Here is a 6483-nt window from a genome sequence, read left to right on the forward strand (position 1 = left end):
GGGGGGGCTGGGGAGGGAGGGGGAAGGCATTGACGGTGAGTAATATGCATTTTTTGTACATTTTCTCCCGGAATTACATGGCTCATTTTTAAACAATAGATACCTTTTGTGATAGCTTATCTTGCTATCTTTGTCAATGTTTAAAAACCATAAAATCTAATGGTGAAGGACCAATTAAAAGAATTGTCAATGTTTTGATTTTACGGGTACTGATTTAGCACGGAACTGTAAAGGGGAAGTATTTGTTTAACGCTCCTTTCAACACTAGAAAGACATACGTATTAAAGGCGGTACTTCCAAATCTAAAGTCTATCTCTGATAGGACCAAACCAAGGTGGAGAGCTATGTTGGAGATTCGAATCAAAGCCATATACGCCATATCCTGGCATTGTGATCACTGAGCTAACTGTGCCGTACACAGAACACGTTCTCGCTGATAAGATATCATGGTCTGTACCACAAGCCTACGCGCTAAAAGCAAATGAAGTCAAAAGACAGCAACGAGAAACCCTTGATCACTACTGGCGGTAGAAAGATTTTATTTTAAAACCAGCCTTTTTTCTTTTCTTCTTTTTGATAAGTGTTTTACAGCACTCGCAACTGCATAAGGACATATGAGCGAGCGGGACACAGTAAACATTTTCAGTTGGTAGGAAATTTTGAATCCGAGAAGGCTAGGTGTAGATCTCACCTACCATAAAATGAGGGGTGTGGCTGAAATTCAGTAGTAAGAAGGAGCCAATGAGTTGCAGAGTAAAAAAGGCAGCAGTAAGAGTCCGGACCCAGAGAAGGGGGCAGAGGAGGTGAGGGGGTGGGGGTAGAAAGTGGAAACGAAAGACGACAGAACATTGTTAAAGAGCAGGGAAGGATGCGAAAGGAGAAAATTTTAGAGCAGAAAATGTTCCGTCTTTATGTGGATTCGAATCCGGGACCTATTGAATGAAAGGCGAATACCTTAACCTCTAGACCACAAGAACCCCCTAAAATCAGTCGAAGGGTATTTAGTTTTAGTAAACTTTTAACTGCACTTGCATTTTAATAAGGTCCCATAAGTGCCCGAAGATTAGAGCTGTTACGAGTAAGTAACAAACACAAAAATAAGGGAGACGAAGAAACACAATAGACATTTGATACCAAAAAAGACGCAAACCACATTATGGCACCCCCCATCTACCCACTAATCGACGAATTTCGTTGTTACCAATGTAAATAATATTTTCTTTGTAGCATTTCAGCTTCGTTTTACACTCTTGAATTTCAAGTCACTAGCCGAGGAATCAAAACAATGTGAATTTCAGTGAGTCACATTTCGTCGCCATTGTGATTAGATCAGGTACCTACAAAATTTTCGATTTTGCCTTTTTTTCTATAAAATGTATTCTACAAAGCATGTTTCATATGCTGGTTAAAATGTATAGTCAAATAAACAACCAAAAGTTGACTTTTTAACAGTTTGAAACTCGGATAACTTCAAGCCGTTTTTTTGATAAATCAGTTTTGTAATTCTCCGGAAAAATGACCCGATGTCACTTATCCGATCTTATCAATACGGCGAGGATTTATAATTTCTGGAATAAATTTGAGTCTTTTCTTTCTTAAATGATTTTAATTGTGTTGATGAAGGGGAGTGAAACATTAGCAACCAATCAGTCGTCTCACCATGTCACATTAGAGATAGGATAGCTACCCTCGTGAAAAGCACACTTTGGACTTGTCCACTTTTCAGATAAAAACGTAATAATAACTGTAGTGACACCGAAATATCAAGGTGGTCAACTTTTTTAGTTGCCATTTTGCCCGCTATATTTGTCTGTAGAGCCTTTTGGGGACATTTTGTTCGCAGAAATCACCCGTTGCTGGCTGCCAGAAATGTCGACAATTCAAAAGACTGCGGAGATCAAAGGACAAAAATGACACAGAATAAAAATAGGTTGAGATCGCGTGAATGTCATGAGGCTCAGACAAGTGGGCGTCGCATTTCCTTGAAGTAAGATAGAGCATTACATTTCGTTTTGAGAAGGAGGAGTGGGTGAGATGTCTTCTATTCTTTTCTCATCTTTGAGTGTGCTCGCTCTTTTAAAATAATCCTTGACACTACCCACTCAATATCACTGTCTCCGTAACCAGCCACTAATAGAAAAACTCCCTGCCCTGTGGTTTTCCCCGAGTTTTGTTCTACTTAATAACTACACTGCTGTTTTTGAGTTTTTGTATTGGGTTTGCTAATACCACCAATGCTGTCTTTGCTCAAAGCTCTTTTGGTAAGCCCTATAAATATGACTTAAATTCCACATTTACTGCTTGTCCATTTTTTTCTGTCTTGTCCTAAGTTTTACCAACCGATATTTCTACCCGTCGAGACTGTACAAGATTGATAGATGAATTTCGACGTTCAATGAGACGTTGCGTATGTTGTATGGTAGGAGAAGAACTCGGCCTTCTGTCAGTTGTCTGGGCACACACACACACACACACACACACACACACACACACACACACACGCACACACACACACACACGCACACACACACACACACACACACCCACGTGTGCATCTGTGTGTATGCGTGTGCCTGCATGTGTCTCTCCGTGTCTGTGCGTATACCTACTCCAAGAAAACAAACACACTGCCATCACCCGTAACTCACCACCCACCCCCACCAAACACACACACACACACACACACACACTCACCCATCCCACCCCCTCCTCACCCCCACCTATACAATAAAAACAGCAAGTCCTTCGCCCTCACGACATCACGATAGAATCATTTGCAGCTTGTCATAACCGCTCTCCACTGTATGCCAGGCCTACCATCGATCCCCTTGTGACCGCTCTCAGCTCTAAGCAGGCATGTCTCCCCGAGAATCTCTTATTGTCACCATGGTCGTGCAGACTCGCACCCTCGGACACATCACGGGGCTATCTTCGCCTCCTCATTAGTCACGCATGTAACGGTAGCCTTTGTACGTCACGTCGTAGCATCCCATTTTCGTTCCCTCTTATTCATGTATGCCCCTTCGTAACATTCGTGTGTAGTATGATATGATTTTAAGGCCTCTTTAAAAGCAGTTTAGGCAATACAGCGTCATAGAGGCATAACACTGGCACGCATTAGTTGAACTACAAAACCTAACGTGACTAGATCTACCTAACACCAGTTTGTATAAATGTTGTAATCTCTTTTGGGGAATTGTGTTTTGATTTGAAGTGACTCCTTTTTGACTCACTAAAGTATTACAGTGAAGGGTATTTTGTTTTAAAGCCCAACCCCTAATATACCTTGGTAAGTGACAAAAAATATGTGTGAAATTCCTCAAACAGGTAAGTTCAGAAATGCCTTGTTAAAGAATAAGATTAAATGGCCTCGCAGCCTAGCATCAAATGCGGGAATTTTGTTGAAATATCCATCTCCGACTGGACTTGGTTAAGTAGCGAAAAAGATAATTACAATAAAACTCCTCAAAAACGTAAGTTCAGGAATGTTTTGTTGACGAACGAGGGTCAGTCACAACGCAGTCTAGGAGAGCATCAAGCGAGCTAACCATGAGGCTAATAATAGTTTCTTGCATTCTTAAATGATAATTTTTAAATGTAAAAAAAGATTTTAACATTTTTTAAATGATAATAATAATGATAACAATATCAATTTCATTTACATAGCGCACATCCATGCTCTACAGCATGCCTTATAACTATTATTACCCCAGCAGACCCTAAAACACTCAGAAAGATTATCGGCTTCCCGGGATACATTCAATGCAAGCTGCGGATTACACGCGTTAAAAACTGACAAGATCTGTCACTGCATATTGCTGAGAACCCATTCTCACCTCAATGATGTCAGAAAAGCTCGTCTAAAATATCTTTTCGAAGGACACAGGGTCAGGTTCTTGATGTTATTCGAACCCACCACTTGTTTACGCAGCTTTTTGTTGTGTACTTATCGTTTAGTTTATTAATGCTGCGTCTTTGTCGATATTATATGGTAGCTTCTAGGTTATTTTGTAAGACCCACAGGCGATTATCAGCAAAACTCTAAAAATGAATAACAGAATAAAATCCAGAGAAAAGAGAACTCTGATCCCGATCCGACTCAAAACTCGAATTCTTGCGCCGCTGCTCAGTGCTCAGGTCCAAACCAACTGTGCACCTTCAGGACGATCTACCTAAATGCAATTCTTGTTGTTCCTTTGAGCCATTTCGTCTGATAATATGCAGGTCAATATACGCTTTGCTCACTGTATATGTAATACATTATTTTTATAGATTAAATTGTACCACTACACAATTTCAATTTGGGGGGGGGGGGGGCTGAGAGACTTGGGTATAGTCTGTATTGTGCAGTGTCTCGAGCTCGCGGCGCCTGTGCCAATAGAGGCCCGCAAGCGATGATTTTTGTGGCCCCTATTTTGATATCAAAGTTCAGTAAACTTACTAATTAGCATATTCAAGCCATACTGCGGATCTCACTTGGTATCTCCCTCAAGCCAAATGTGGCTGTACTGTGTGAGAGGAAGCGCACCAATAGGGGAGCAAGGAGTAGTATAGTGAAACGTACGGTCTGAAGAACATTTATTCTCATATTAACAACGATTGAGGAGTTTATACCATTTATACCTTTTTTCAAAGCTTGAATTTCTATTTTCCTTTTATATATTTTTTTTCTTTCATACTTGGTGTGGCTCAGGTTCACACAGACTCTTTCTCCAGCTTCCCACGTGAAATTTAACTCTGAGACCCCTGTTTCAAAATGTCTCACCTTATTACTAACCGTGTCACGACATGATGGAATTAAGTATTTGTCATTTTTTGTTGCATACGGAGATATTGGAACCATCTTAAAGCTTGTCATTTGTCTTGCTGTTCAGTAAAAAAAATATCCATCAATCATGAACAGAAGTTGAGATATTTGCAATTGAGTAAGATGGGGTATCCTGATGTCTGAGGTAAACTTAGCGAGAAAATGGCTGCCTACGTTTGGTGGCTTCCAGAGCTTGACAGTCCTTGGAAACTGCATATTTGTATTTTTGTGCCTTTTATTGACGTTTTTTAGTACAATTCACACAGAAATGTTATTCAAATGACTATAAAAGGTGTTGAGTGTAAAAATGTCGGTAAAAGTTGCCTCATCATCATTGTCTTTCTCACTCTGGATCAGGGTATGGGTCACCAACAGACACCTTCCGCCTTTTCCTATCTGAGCTAGCCTCTCGACGTTATTCCATGTCTTCTCACCTTTCGGTACATCAATTTCTGTGACTCTTCTCCAGGTTCCATGTGGTCTTCCCCTTGATCTTTTACCCTATGGGTTCGTAACTAGCAAAAAAAATGGGGTTTTTTAATGTAATAATTTGACAAACGCGTGATTTCACCACGATACCATACAATTTTTAACGAAACAGAGACCTTGTTAACTGCCCACAGAACAGGCGTCAGCAACATTTTCAAGTAGCAGTTATCCCGAGTGGTGAGCAATAGTGTGCTAGTTCTGCACTCAGTTCAGTGCGAATGCAAACGAAAAAAAATGAGCCCAAAGATCAAAACACAGTTGACAACCACCGCAATCGGAATCAGCAATTTCCGCAGCTGTCACCACAGAATTGATATCGGAATACACTGGTCTCCGTGCTCTTTGATCCTAGCACCAAAGCTTGAAGGAATCCCCGGTCTTGGCCTCTGATGGAAATTAATTGGTGTCGTTGCGACTCTGGTTTTTTTATGTGTTGTTTTTTTTTCTCTCCTTTTGGTCTCCAAGTGGGATTCACAGAATTGGTACTTTAACAGAAAGGGCAATATCTTTATCAGTATGTGAACAGGCAGTGTCAAATTTTAAAGTATACAAAAGGTATATAAAGATCCTTTTAGTCTCGGACACTTTCCCACATCTAAAAAAACAGTAAAACAATTTTTACAATACATATATAGATATATAATTTCCCAGGAAAAAAACTCTCCCTCGAGTGTACCTGGGGAGTTAAATTTGGGCAAGACTGGATGTCAGTAAAGGTCTACTTTAGCCCTCCTTCGGGAACTTATTTGACTTTCTACACACATTCGATGTCTCCACTTAAAGTGGGGCTACATGCGGGTCGCATTGATGCCTTTCCTGAAAGACGCTTTTAATTTATTTTAAAAATGGAGAGCTCAAGAAGACCTTTACTCGAGTAACAGTATGTGGTGTCAATACATCCTATTATACTATCATTGTAGAAAGTCTTCCTGTCCGATAATACTAATAATTCTATGTCCAAGTTTTTGGTGGGGAGTATTCCAACCTACTGGCTCTTGTGCTTGTTTGTATAATGAGGCAAATTAACAATAGACAAATAGTAATTAGTAGGACGTACCAGATGCCCCCTCCAACCACTCGCACATATCATATTTATTCTTTAATGTGTATCTTCCAATTAATTGATTTTGAAAACTTAACTCGGCATCTTGGCTTTTTCCAAATTTTCCCCCCAAAAAAGTGTGTGT

At 40.2% G+C, this 6483-nt stretch overlaps 1 protein-coding gene across 1 annotated transcript in view; it reads right to left on the bottom strand.

Moving 5' to 3' along the window:
* Positions 1-6483, bottom strand: part of LOC101854328 (neuropeptide CCHamide-2 receptor) — an 80838-nt gene that overhangs the window by 10497 nt on the left and 63858 nt on the right. The window lies entirely within an intron of this gene.

This window comes from Aplysia californica, unplaced genomic scaffold (genome assembly GCF_000002075.1).
Source record: "Aplysia californica isolate F4 #8 unplaced genomic scaffold, AplCal3.0 scaffold00187, whole genome shotgun sequence".
NCBI lineage: Eukaryota > Metazoa > Mollusca > Gastropoda > Aplysiida > Aplysiidae > Aplysia > Aplysia californica.